Source organism: Delphinapterus leucas, chromosome 2, assembly GCF_059928025.1.
Source record: "Delphinapterus leucas isolate spDelLeu-1000000601 "Yukka" chromosome 2, BTC_Dleu_Yukka2, whole genome shotgun sequence".
NCBI classification, from domain to species: Eukaryota; Metazoa; Chordata; class Mammalia; order Artiodactyla; family Monodontidae; genus Delphinapterus; species Delphinapterus leucas.
The window spans coordinates 133,496,521-133,511,623 of NC_143130.1; the positions used below are offsets into that span (position 1 = coordinate 133,496,521).

The window sequence follows — 15,103 nt, forward strand, 5'->3', positions numbered from 1 at the left end:
TTTCCTTCCATGGCCACATCCAATCATAACTCCATCAATGGTCAGCTTCTCTCTAAAGTACCTTAAATCAGGAAAAATGAGCACATCTCATGGGCATTTCCCGAGCATTTGGGTTTCTCGTCTCATTACAATATGTATAATTTGTCTTCCAGAAAAGATGCACACAGGGCTGTATGTGACTTACTTTAAAAAAAAAAGAGAAATCAATGGTTACACTTTGTTCATCTCATTTGTTTTAAAAAAGAAAGGAGGAAGACAGCCTGAGGGGGCTAGTGTGCCACAGCTAGCCGGGACGGAGTCTGGAAAAAAGCCTGGGCCAGCTGAAGAAGTAAGAGACCATTGTTTTGGGGTGCATGAGGAGAGGGGATTCCTTCCCCGTGTGCCCACAGAAGGCAGAGCACCAGCTTAAGCAAGCTCCAGAGACGGGCGCGAGCCGCGGCTATCAGCTCCGACCCCAGAGACGGGCATGAATGGGCTAATGCTGCTGCCGCTGCCACCAAGAAGTCTGTGTGCGAGCACAGGTCACTACCCACACCCCCACCACTGGGAGCCTGTGCAGCCCGCCATCGCCAGGGTCCCGGGAACCAGGACAACTTCTCCGGGAGAACACGGCGCCCTCAGGCTGTTGCAACATCATGTTGGCCTCTGCCGCTGCAGGCTTCCCCCACATTTCAATTATGACTACCATACCCCTCCCTCCCCACGGCCTGAGTGAGCCAGAGCGCCCTAATTAGCCACTGCTTTAACCCCGTCCTGTCTGGGCGGGGAACAGACACTCGAGGGCGACCTCCACACAGAGGCAGGGCCAAAACCAAAGCTGAACTCCAGGAGCTGTGTGAACAAAGAAGAGAAAGGGAAATTTCTCCATGCAGCCTCAGGAGCTGTGGATTAAATCAACTTCATGTAGCCTGCATCTGTGGAACACCTGAATAGACAACAAATCGTCCCAAAATTGAGGCAGTATACTTTGGGAGCAACTGTAGACTTGGGGTCTGCGGACTCTGACTGAGTTGTTTCTGATTTTTAAGTTTAGCTTAGTTTAGTTTATAGCACTTGTTATCATTGGTGGATTTGTTTATTTTAATAATTTTTTTGTTTTAAAAAATTTTTACTTTTATTTTTCTTTCTTTTTTCTCCCTTTTCTTCTGAGCCATGTGGCTGACAGGGTCTTGGTGCTCCAGGCTGCTGTCAGGCCTGAGCCTCCAGGGTGGGAGAGCCAAGTTCAGGAAACTGGATCACCAGAGACCTCCCGGCCCCATGCAATATCAATCACTGAGAGCTCTCCCAGAAATCTGTCTCAACACTGAGACCGAGCTCCAACCAATGGCCAGCAAGCCAAAGTGCTGCAAGGCCCATGCCAAAAAACTAGCATGCCATATAATAAACAACCCCACCCATTAGCAGAGAGGCTGCCTAAAATCATACTAAGTTCACAGGCACTCCAAAACACACCACTGGATGCGGTCCTGCCCACCAGAAAGACAAGATCCAGCCCCACCCAACAGAACACAGGCACCAGTCCCCTCCACCAGGAAGCCTACACAAGCCACTGAACTAACCTCACCCACTGGGGGGCAGACACCAAAATCAATGGGAACTACGAACCTGCAGCCTGTGAAATGGAGACCCCAAACACAGGAAGTTAAGCAAAATGAGAAGACAGAGAAATATGCTGCAGATGAAGGAGCAAGGTAAAAACCCACCAGACTAAACAAATGAAGAGGAAATAGGAAGTCTACCTGAAAAAGAATTCAGAGTAATGATAGTTAAGATGATCCAAAACCTTGGAAAAAGAATGGAGAAAATACAAGAAACAAGGACCTAGAAGAACTAAAGAGCAAACAAACAATAACGAACAACGCACTAAATGAAATTAAAAATTCTCTAGAAGGAATCAATAGCAGAATAACTGAGGCAGAAGAATGGATAAGTGACCTGGAAGATAAAATAGTGGAAATAACTACCGCAGAGCAGAATAAAGAAAAAGAACGAAAAGAACTGAGGACAGTCTCAGAGACCACTGGGACAACATTAAATGCACCAAGGGGTCTCAGAAGAAGAAGAGCAAAAGAAAGGGACTGAGAAAATATTTGAAGAGATTATAGTTGAAAACTCCCCTAATATGGGAAAGGAAATAGTCAATCAAGTCCAGGAAGCACAGAGAGTCCCATACAGGGTAAATCCAAGGAGAAACACACCAAGATACATATTTATCAAACTATCAGAAATTAATACAAAGAAAAAATATTAAAAGCAGCAAGGGAAAAGCAACAAATAACATACAAGGGAATCCCCATAAGGTTAACAGCAGATCTTTCAGTAGAAACTCTGCAGGTCAGAAGGGAGTGGCAGGAAATATTTAAAATGATGAAAGGGAAAAACCTACAACCAAGATTACTTTACCCAGCAAGGATCTCATTCAGATTTGATGGAGAAATTAAAAGCACCACCAAACCAGCTATATAACAAATGCTAAAGGAACTTCTCTAGGCAGGAAACAGAAGAGAAGGAAAACACCTACAAAACAAACCCAAAACAATTAAGAAAATGGCAATAGGAACATATATATCGATAATTACCTTAAATGTAAATGGATTAAATGCTCCAACCAAAACACATAAACTGGCTGAATGGATACAAAAACAAGACCCATATATATGCTGTCTACAAGAGACCTACTTCAGACCTAGGAACACATACAGACTGGAAGTGAGGGGATGGAAAAAGATATTCTATGCAAATGGAAATCAAAAGAAAGCTAGAGTAGCAATACTCATATCAGATAAAATAGACCTTAAAAAAAGGACTGTTACAAGAGACAAGGAAAGACACTACATAATGATCGAGGGATCAATCCAAGAAGAAGATATAACAATTGTAAGTATTTATGCACCCAACATAGGAGCACCTCAATACATAAGGCAAATGCTAACAGCCATAAAAGGGGAAATCGACAGTAACACAATCATAGGAGGGGACTTTAACACCCCACTTTCACCAATGGACAGATCGTCCAAAATGAAAATTAATAAGGAACACAAGCTTTAAATGACATATTACACAAGATGGGCTTAATTGATATTTATAGGACATTCCATCCAAAAACAACAGAATACACTTTCTTCTCAAGTGCTCAGGGAATATCCTCCAGGATAGATCATATCTTGAGTTGCAAATCAGGCCTTGGTAAATTTAAGAAAATTGAAATCAAAGCAAGAATCTTTTCTGACAACAACGCTGTGAGACTAGATATCAATTAGAGGGAAAAAAACTGTAAAAAATACAAACACATGGAGGCTAAACAATATGCTACTAAATAACTGAGAGATCACTGAAGAAATCAAAGAGGAAATCAAAAAATACCTAGACACAAATGACAATGAAAACACGACAACCCAAAACCTATGGGATGCAGCAAAAGCAGTTCTAAGAGGGAAGTTAGAACTCCGCAAAGGACCACCAACTGAGAAGGTACTGAGAGGTTTCTGAAATTTGAGATCAGGGCGGATTTTAATCATTCACTTTGCTACTTTGGGAACTTGTTAGTGAATTTCTCCAAAGAAGATATAGAGATTGCCAACTCATCATTGACATCAGTATATATAATTACATTTAAAAATCTTTATTTAGCCAAGGCTAAAATCCTAACCATCATCACCCAGAGAAAAGCATAACAGACCAAGTTACAGACTAATCAATCTTGAGTTACTGGGAACGCATGCCTTACTGAGGTTGCTCTGAAGTTGATCACACTGGGAGGGGAGACCAGAGTGTCCCAAGAAGGCTACTTGGTATCACGACCTAGGCAGGATTGGTGCAAGGAAGACCCAGCCATCAAATTTGGCTGAAAGCCAACCTGGCAGTGCTGAGAGTATTAGTGTACAAGACCAGTAATTATAGATTAAGATGTTGTGGAGAAGGATGGGGAAAATACGATTAAGTAAGGCATTTGGTATTAATCAAGGCTAAAACATAGAGCATCTTTGAATCAGAAGACAGTGGAGAGTTCCCTAATTAGACCTCTCATTGAATCAGGAGGCTCCTGTCCCAGATTCCCCACAGGTGGCTATCTAATCTGAAGACCACAAAACCAATAGAGCACAAGGAATAAGCAACAAATTCTCCTTGTGTCCCTTGAGCTTTTTAAAAAATTTATTTTGTAGATACATCAGTAACAAACATCCAGTATCCTGAGTGTGGCTGAAGAAAATCACCACACTGCACAGATTGGTGCCCCATCAAAACATCTGTCTCTAACCCTTGCTGGGCCCTCAATGCTACATGACCAGACTTCTTATAGCCTCTTCCCTCTCTCTCTGCTACTCTCCTTGAAACCTTTCTTCAACCTCATTGCTCTTCTAACACCCTCACCTTACTCGCAGCGGATGAACTCAGCTTCCACTGTATACCATCCAATGGGGTGCATCCCAGATTCCTGAGCCCCAACAATCAAGTTTACACAATTGTATCTGGTTTCACCACCCCATCAGCATGGAGGAAGCATTTGCCTTTACAAGCCTGGCTTTTTCACCTCTGCTCTGATTTCCATTCCCTCCTGTCTCCTCAGGACCCTTCCTTTAGACATCAGCACCTTGCTTTTGTGTCTTTAACGTGTCTTTTCTGCTGGTGTTTCCGTCAGCATTAAATATGTGCTTTGACCTTCTCATATTTAAAAAACAAATTTGACCTACGTTCCACTCTACTTAGCATCATCTCTTTCCCTTCATATCAAGCCTCCTGAAAGCTTTATTTATGCCTGTCTTAACTTCCTCAAGTCTCATTTACTCTTCAATCTCCTGTGATCCGGACCCAGTCATTCCCTCCTGCCCCCAGCCACTACCACCAAAGCTGCTCTAGCAAAGCAGTTTACTGAGACTCTTCTTATTGAATCCAATAGTCTTGTTGTTTGTAGCCCTTTTCTTATTTGACCTCCCTGCAGCACTGGTCGTTGTTAAATAATACCTCCTTTTTGAAACTCCATCCTCCAGGGACTTGCATGATTCAACTTCCTCCTGATTTCTTTCCTATCTTTATTGTGCTTATTAAATACATGGGTCCTGATTCAAAGCAGCTGTGTAACAAATTACAACATTCATGAGACAACTGAAAATCTGAACACTACTTTTTTTTTAATACAAAATACACATACTATGTATTCATATATATGTAGAAAAAATTCCAAAGGCTATGTATCAAAATATGGACAATGATTATCTCTAGGTACATCATATTATCGACATTCTTTATGCTGCTGTATTTTCTATAATAAACGTATTTCATTCATATTGCATTTGAAATAAGAAAATGTTAAAAATCTTTTTTTTTTTTTTTTTTTTTTTTTTATGCTGTACGCAGGCCTCTCACTGTTGTGGCCTCTCCCGTTGCGGAGCACAGGCTCTGGACATGCAGGCTCAGCATCCATGGCTCACGGGCCCAGCCGCTCCGCGGCACATGGGATCTTCCCGGACCGGGGCACGAACCCGTGTCCCCTGCATCGGCAGGCGGACTCTCAACCACTGTGCCACCAGGGAAGCCCCCCAAAATCATCTTTTTTTGTGAAGGAGAGTGGGGAGGGCTCTAAGAATAAAAAATAAAAATCAGTCAAAATGTTCTTACAAATCTTCCAAAGCCTAAGCCACAAAATATCTATATTCCACATACTCAAGTTTTTTGTTGTTGTTGTTGTTTTTTTGCAGTACGCGGGCCTCCCACTGTTGTGGCCTCTCCCATTGCGGAGCACAGGCTCTGGACGCGCAGGCTCAGCGGCCATGGCTCACGGGCCCAGCCGCTCCATGGCATGTGGGATCTTCCCGGACTGGACACGAACCCGTGTCCCCTGCATCGGCAGGCAGACTCTCAACCACTGTGCCACCAGGGAAGACCCACACATACTCAAGTTTTAACAAATCTTGCAAACAACCTTTATGCCCTCAAACATAAAAGTCCCCATTTTAGACAAAGGCAAGCTATAGGCTTTTCATTCGGGCCAAGCCCCACCAAGTCACTTCTGATGGAGCTTCTGATTCACGGGGCTGCCATACGGAGAAGACTTCCTATAGGTTGACACCAACTCTAGCACAGTCATATGCTTTTCACATACCCATTCACAACATCAGCTGAATACCTATGGTGAGCAAAGCATTACACAGGGTGTGTCACAAGTTATAGATTAATTAACACCACACACGACTGCCTCAAGTAGTGTACAACCTCGTGGGGAAACGGCACGGACACGAGGCAGAACAAGGGGCACTAACAGAGAGGAGAGCGTATGGAGAGAACTGATAATATTTTACACTGGTATACAAATATTTTCAAACAAATCAACAAATACTTGGAAATGTATAGGTAAAAAATGAAGTGCTCTTTTTCACTTTTCATTCACGTTTGGACTCTGAAAGTAGTTATCTCTACAACTCATTTGCCACTAAATCGTACGCCAGGTTCTCCTATATTAGTATGTAACTTTTCATATAGGAATATTTAGTCTTTATTTGGGGGCAGATATTTTTGTGCCCCTCACTTTCCCAATGTATCAGACACAGAACAAGCACTATAAATATTTCCAAAGTGAACAAACTGAGCCGGCTCCTAGAGCCCCTCGCAGTAGCCTACCACACTGTATCGGATGAAATGTATCACGCAGATATGGCACACAGAAGCGCGGCCCAGGTTCTGCCTAACGTAGAATATTTTTCCCTTTTAAGTGCACAGTCATGAAAAGCTAGGCAAGGCAGAAACAGAGAAAAGCTCAAAGAAGAAAAATGAAGTATTTATAAGCAAAATCACTTCATATCAAGAAAGTCGAGTTTTATTTAGCATTTTATCTGAGGCGCAGAGAGTAAAGGAAGAAAATGAAGATCAATCCCACATTCAATTTTAAGGAGTCTTGCAAAAATGAAAGCACACAAACTGTAACAATCTTGAAAGCATGAAATGCCTTATGTTTACAATACACAAAAAATACTACAGGGACTTCCTATCAAAGGAGATAGTCTTGGGCTTCCCTGGTGGCGCAGTGGTAGAGAGTCCACCTGCCGATGCAGGGGACACAGGTTCGTGCCCCGGTCCGGGAAGATCCCACATGCCGCGGAGTGGCTGGGCCTGTGAGCCATGGCCGCTGAGCCTGCGCGTCCAGAGCCTGCGCGTCCAGAGCCTGTGCTCTGCAACGGGAGAGGCCACAACAGTGAGAGGCCCGCATACCGCAAAAAAAAAAAAAAAAAAAAAAAAAAGGAGATAGTCTGAGTATCTGCAAAGTCTTTCCAATCTGAAGATTCCAACACACGTTGTTCTGCTGTTTTTCGCAATTCCAACGTAGAACTCTGGACAAAACAAACAATACAAAAAGCTTTTCTAGGCCAAGGACCCTCTGAGGGAGTGTGATATCGGCCCCGAGAAACAAGTCAACTGGCCTAGTGTTGGGACCAACATAAAATGCTACCTAAAAAGCTGAAAGCCTCAGCATTTACATCTCAGACTAGATCAAAGAGATGATTCTCTTTAAACTACAATTTCATGATTATATAGAAAATCACTGTTCTTCAGACAATAAATTCATACTATACTACTAAGTATTTTAAGGTGATTTTTACCTCTTTGTAAAGAAGGGGTCAAAATAATAATTAGGATTTTTTTTAAGGAAAAACAAGGTTCACTCAAAGTTAATAAAATGAATCAGTGACCCAACTATATGTACCCTCAAAATAATTAATTCTACCCAGGCTGCCAAGATAAACAAATGAATAAAAAAGTTAGAAGCTTATATACAAGAAGATACTTTTACAACTATAGACATCAAAAAAAGAAAAAGAGCTTTAGACATGTAGTATTTCCCTAGAAGAGCATTTCCCTAGAAGAGCATTTGCTACAGTTATTACATAGTAAGCAAAGTAAGAATTGCAGGAAAAAACAACCTAAAAACTGGTATTAAATTTGTTTAATATCTTTAATAATTCTATTATTTGTAAATTCTTCCATAAAAGGGCATTACAGTTCTTCAGTTTACTGCAAACATATCTTTAAAAACAAGACAGCCCTACTGTTGAAGCTATAATACTAATTTTTAAATTATTGGCACTATAGTAAAAAGCACAATGGAGAACATCTTCTTTAAATAAAATGAGGATGATACTTCACTGGGGAATATAGCCAACAGAGTTTTTTCTCTCTCCATATCTACATCCAATGGTGGTGTTTTATAGGCAAATTTTAAGCAAATGCAAGTTTTTAAAAGATAATGAAAGCCATGTTTTGCTCAGGAATACTATTACACACAGATCATATAGATTGTTTTATAGCAGATACTAGTCTGCCAAATTTCAGATGGCAAAATGCTAAGCAGTGAGTTTGGTACTGTCCAGCTAGTTGTTTCTTGTCATCCTGGAGAATCTGTCAATGGGTAATGTCGAGACCATCTTGTCACCACCATTTCTCTTCTCAGAGGTGACTCCACTATGATAGAACATTCATACCCTTAAGATGCAAGGCCTAGCAAAAAGCCTCCCACAAATCCACTGGATATCACAATGTTCTGTTTAACAAATTCTGTTGCTTCTTCTATTATATTGTTGATTTCAGGTGCTGCCTTATTTGCTCGTTTCTTAATCTGTCTTTTTGCTTTGTTTACACCTTTTTCAACTCTCTTCCAGCCGATCAGCACATAGCCACTGTGACTGGCAATCTGAAGGAGAAGAAAGCCACCATCTACTGTAGTTGCTGCAAGTTTTCCAACTTTCTGGAACAAAAATCCTGCACACCAGCCACTCACTCCACCCATTACAATCTGGTTGGCTACTGAGTATTTTTCTACCATAGGTCCGGAACTGTGGCCAAACACTCGATTCCACCAGTGGTATCTTCTTTCATACTCAGTTAAATCCAACACTTTGTAAGAGTCATCATCACTTTCATATTCTTGGGGAGGGGCATTCTGGGTCTCCATGATCTACTTTTTTTTAAAATAATGCAAGCTACTCAAACCCAAGATAATGACTTTTAATATGAGAGTACAAGATTTTTAGTTATAGAACAAAGATGGGGATAAGGGGCCTGAGACAACACCTAGCCCAACTTCCTTCCATCAGACCCATTTTATAGATTAGGAAATGGAGGCACCAAGAAGTTAACTGAATTACCCAAGAACATATAAATAGTATTCACCTCTTACCTTTTATGAACACTTACTCTTTATGTGATTATATTAAGGAATTATTAACTCATTAAAGTATGAAAATGGTATTGTGGCTCTAGTAAAAAATCTTATTTATTGGAGATAAATACTGAAATATTTGTGGATGAAATGATATGATGGTTAATATATGCTTCAAAATAAGATAGAAGTGAGGTGACTGAATGAATAGGTATAGATGAAACAAGATTGACCATGAGTTGCTAATTATTGAAGTTGAGTGATCTAGGATTTCATCTTACTCCTCCATCTTCTTTTATATGTGTTTGAAATTTTCAATCATTAAACAACTTTTTAAATAAAAAACTCTATAGTGGATTTTGTTTTTGACTATGATAGACTAAATGGTACCTGTGGTAAACAAGCATAAAACTAGAAAAATATATGAAACAATCATTTCAAATGTTGGACAAGAGGCAGTACAGGATTATGATCCCTGATGGAAGGGAAACAAATGATTTAAGTCACACATCACCCTTGTTTTCTGACCAGAGATAATTTTCCTTACCATGATGCAAAGATGGGGAACCCAAACAGAGCTGGTAGTCTCACTGAGCTGAGGAATTTTCTCAGAAAGGAGGGAGCTTCAGAAAGATACTCTAGAAATCTGCATGAAGTTCCCCTTGTAACTTCTACTGAGTTCTTAGCTGATCTTGCACAGTCCAAGACTCCTGAAGGCCAAGCAGGAAACCATCACAGGGGTCCTGCAGCTTACACAGGGCTGAGATACATGGAGTGCTAACCAGTCGAGAGGAGAGACCTCTGGTACTCAGCTGATAGCCAAGAAAGGCCACACCTTAGTACAATGGATATGCTAGCTCTAAAATAAAGACTAGATCTGCCCTAACCAAGTTAAAAACAAGATTCAAAAGTACTGTGTCAATTCACAAGTAAATTAACTGCCATCAGAACAAAATTCAAAACCATCTAAAAGAAGACAATAAAATCTAGGCACTTAACAATATACTATACATAATCCAGCATAAAATTTAAAATTATCAGGTAGAAAAAGATCTCTCTGTACTTTTCATTCAATTTTTCTGTAAGCTGTTCTAAAAAAACACTTGATATCGGGACACCACCAATATCAAGTGATATAGCATATGTGTAATTGGGTTTATAGGATAGAGTGAGAAAGAACTCTATCCTATTAACTATCAACTCTGTCCTAATAGCTCTATTATTTGGAGGAATGACGCCCGATTTTTTTCTTCAAATTTGATGGAAAATATCAGCACACAGCTCTAAGAAATACAACAAACAACAAGAAAGATAATCACAAAGAAAATAACACCAAGATTCATTGTAATTACATTGTTGAAAACTAATGATAAGAGAAAATATTTAAAACAGCCCAAGATGCATTACATACAGGGATCTATGATAAGAATTATTACTGACTTGTCATCAAAACCAATGCAAATCAGGAGACAATGGAATGACATTTTTAAAAATTACTAGAGGGGGAGGAAAAGGGGACCCATCAACATTTATTAACCTGTAATTACATATCCAGCAAATAGGTCCTTTAAAAAATTAAGGTGAAATAAACACATTTTCTTACCAGGAAACCTGCACTGCAAGAAGTGTTGAAGGAAGTTTAGGATGAAGGAAAATGGCATCAGGAAGAAAACTTGGATTTATACAAAGGAATAAAGAGTATGTGAAATGGTAATATATAAAATAGAAAAATCTATTTTTGAGTCTGAAAACATAATACATATCTGAAAAATCCAAATGTAGATATTTTAGGTTGTCAGTATGTCAATGGCCACCATGGCTTTCCAATTCTGTGCTTTAAAAAAATTACAGCATTGTCCTTCTGCCAAGTGAGATTACAGTGAGAAGATTGTGGTCTATGAGGAAGCAGGTTCTCACTAGACACTGAATTGACCATCACTTTGATCTTGCAAGTCCAGCCTGCAGAACTGTAAGAAATAAATTTCTGTTGTTTATAATCAAAAAAAAAATTTACAGCCTTCATTAGATTGTGTATGAAAAAAACTGGTCATGAAATATAAATACATGGCAGTTAACTAGTGTGATCTCTGTTATACCATGCTTCTCTTTTTCTGATTCCTTTGGATAACTTATTAGAATATTATATTAAAATGAAGCAGAAGTATAATAGGTGTATGTTAGCATTTAAATAATATTTTGATAATAATTTCTTCTCTTTTTATAATCTCCTATTGATTTACCTACTATATCATTCTTCCCCACTCCCACCCCCAGCCAACCTGCTGAGTTCACTTTTCCTCATATGTACTTTCAAACTGATAATTAAAAAGAGGGTATAAAAATAGTGTCAAAAAAAAATCTAGAAGGTACTCACTTCGGCAGCACATATACTAAAACTGGAATGATACAGAGAAGATTAGCATGGCCCCTGCCCAAGGATGACATGAAAATTCGTGAAGCATTCCATATTTTTCAAAGAAGACATACAGATGGCCAAAAAGCACATGAAAAGATGCTCAACATCACTAATTATTAGAGAAATGCAAATCAAAACTACAATGAGGTATCACCTCACACCAGTCAGAATGGCCATCATCAAAAAATCTACAAACAATATATGCTGGAGAGGGTGTGGAGAAAAGGGAACCCTCTTGCTGGGAATGTTGGTGGGAATGTAAATTGATACAGCCACTATGGAGAACAGTATGGAGGTGCCTTAAAAAACTAAAAATAGAACTACCATATGACCCAGCAATCCCACTACTGGGCATATACCCAGAGAAAACCATAATTCAAAAAGATACATGCACCCCAATGTTCAGTGCAGCACTATTTACAATGGCCAGGACATGGAAGCAACCTAAATGTCTATCACAGAGGAATGGGTAAAGAAGATGTGGTACATATATACAATGGAATATTACTCAGCCATAAAAAAGAACAAAGTAATGTCAGTTGCAGCAACATGGATGGACCTAGAGTTGTCATACTGAGTGAAGTAAGTCAGACACAGAAAGACAAATATCATGTGATATCGCTTATATGTGGAATCTCAAAAAAGGTACAATTGAACTTATTTACAAAACAGAAGTAGAGTCACAGATGTAGAAAACAAATTATGGTTACCGGGAGATGGGTGGGGGAGGGATAAATTGGGAGACTGGGACTGATATACACACTACTGTATAAAAAATAGATAACTAATAAGAACCTGCTGTATAGCACGGGGAACTCTACTCAGTACTCTGTAATGGCCCATATGGGAAAAGAATGTAAGAAAAAAAAAGAGTGGTTATATGTATACGTATAGCTGATTCACTTTGCTGTATACCTGAAACTAACACAACATTGTAAATCAACTATACTCCAATAAAAAAATTTTTAAAGGTAATTAAGGTAAAATAAGATCATATAGATGGGTCTAATTCAATAAGACTGGTGTCCTTGAAAGAAAAAATTAGGACATAGAGACACACAGAGAAAACAATCATGTGAGACACTGGGAGAAGAGTGCTATCTACAGGCCAAGGAGAGGGGCCTCAGAAGAAATCAGCCCTGCTGACACCTTGATCTTGGACTTGTAGTCTCCAGGATTGTGAGAAAACAAATTTCTGTTAAGCCATCCAGTTTGTGTATTTGTCATGGCAGCCCTAGGAAACTAATACATCCTCTAAGAAAGAAACTAATACACCCTCTAAGAAAGAAACTAATACAAGATAGTACATCAAAGAAAAAAATCTAGAAGGAAGAATCATATGTATTTCTACCTAAGTTCTTTCTGCAATTTGGGTTACAGGCATATATTTTTTAAATTGATGTAATTATGCTATAACTTTGTATCCCACTTTTTTACTTGATACTATACTGTAAATAGTTTCCATTTTTTTATATACCTGTGTAATATTCCATGTTTCAGCTTTTATTCCTTTATTCATTTTTTAAAGTACTTTATTTCAGTTTGGACATTTTGGTTGAAGAGTGGATACTTTTAATGGATATCTCTGTGTTCATATGTTTTTGGTTTTATTTATTTTTGTGTGAATTGTCTGTTTCTGATATCAGACTGGTACTTGCAATATCTCTTTGCAACTGAACAATCATTCACATCACAGAGGTTTATTTTTTCAACTTTCTCCCTTTTCTTGCCTCTCATCCCCCAAAAGTATAATCTCATCCATCCCACAGGGTCCAGTTCAGATCTTAACCTCTTTACTGAACTTTATCTGAACTTCTTCTTGGATCCTCTGTAGTGCAGGATATATAGTGATAGTCAATAAATACGTGTTGACTTAAAATGAAATTGAATCTGGGACTAGTCATTTATAACTCAATAAAAATCAGTTTAATGACATTATTTTATTGGAAGTTGTGAAGGTTTGAGAAAACTGTAATAATTTAGCCATTAACTTTATTTTCCTTTTTGTGTATGCAAAAGAGTATTATATATAAAAAAAAATCTATCTAAGCCCAATTCTAAATGATTTAAAAATTTAAATTAAATGACAGCAGTGTAATATAATTTAATTGACATGATTTTTTCATAGTGGTACAAAAATAATCGTATATTTTGTAATCTATAGCATCTTGAATTCAATAAATACACACTTGAGGTCAGATATGGTGGCAAGGAGAGTATATATTCTGGCTACCTGGGAGGTTAGAGAGGAAGACCCAGGGAAAAGGAGAGGAGCACAGAAATGAGGAATTGGAAGATGTCAAAAGCAAATGTCAAAATGTCGTGTCAGGACAGTTCTGTATATTCCACAGAGTTAACACTGAATTACATACTCCCTTGCATGATTCCCTCATATTCCTCGTGTGCTGGTTCTGTCTTCCCAACCAGATCATACATTTTGCAAAGGGAAATGTGGTGTAATCTTCTCCCGTAGAGCTGGCAAAGCACTTGAGCTGCAAATCTCTGGTTGGTGTTTAGTGATTGTGCTTTGTTTCATCTAAGCATACACCCATCAGAAAGATATTTCTGTTTTGGACTCTAACCAGAAAATCAAATTATTCTTTTATTTTTCCGGTCTTATGAGTTAATATGAATCAGAATCTTATTAGTATATAAAAGATGCTATTCTTTACTTAAGACCACTCTGCTAACTAGACATCCCACTGACTGCACCCTCATGCTTGTTTATGAATATGGGAATATCACAAAAAGAAACCAACACAACTTTGCTAATGACAATATATAAACTGATGCTAACAAAGAGGAATGGAAATCTTTAAGTTTACCCCTTAATTCTCTTATGGTATATATAATGAAAAAACCTTAGTCTTCCATCTGCCTATGTAGGGAATAACCCAGTTCTTCCTACTGTGTGTTTCTTTCCTATGTGTCTCCCTTACTAGGTCCCACAGAACACTTCACTCTGGTCACCAACCGTGTGGAGGTTTTTCCCCACATCAAGGAATTCTCCACGATACCAGCTGGGTGTTCTACAATCTAACTCAGTTCTGACACTGCCTATCTGGACTTAGCATCAGATCCCTCAGGTTAAGGGCTCAGTCCCACAAGATTGCCCCTCCTACCACACTTCAGATGCCAATCACTAGTAGGTTCCCAGGTTACCCACAACTTCTGTCTGAGTTTGCCTACAAATCAGAGGTTCCAGTGACCCCCTCCTCAGGTTTGATTAATTTACTAGAGCTCCCAGAACTCAGGGAAACACTTACTGACATTCACCAATTTCTTAAAGGATATAATAAAGGACAGATGAACAGCCAGAGGAAGAGATACATAAGGCGAGGTCTGGGAGGGTCCCAAGCAAAGGAGTTTCTGTCCCCATGGAGTTGGGGTGCATCAGCCTCCCTTATAGATGTGTTCACCAACCTGGAAGCTCTCCACACCCCATACTTTGGGGATTGTATGGAGACTGTATTACTTAGGCATGATAGATCATTAACTCTATCTTCAGCCCTTCTTTCTTCTCAAGATATTGGAGGGTG

At 39.2% G+C, this 15,103-nt stretch overlaps 1 non-coding gene and 1 pseudogene across 1 annotated transcript; one reads left to right on the top strand and one right to left on the bottom strand.

Moving 5' to 3' along the window:
• Positions 1–7,390: 7,390 nt before the first annotated feature.
• On the bottom strand, positions 7,391–10,501 carry LOC149750294 (FUN14 domain-containing protein 1 pseudogene; annotated as a pseudogene).
• Positions 10,502–11,514: 1,013 nt separating this feature from the next.
• Positions 11,515–11,621, top strand: LOC115803663 (U6 spliceosomal RNA). Its single transcript, XR_004024435.1, has one exon. It is a non-coding gene; the product is annotated as a U6 spliceosomal RNA (small nuclear RNA).
• The last annotated feature ends 3,482 nt before the right edge of the window (positions 11,622–15,103 follow it).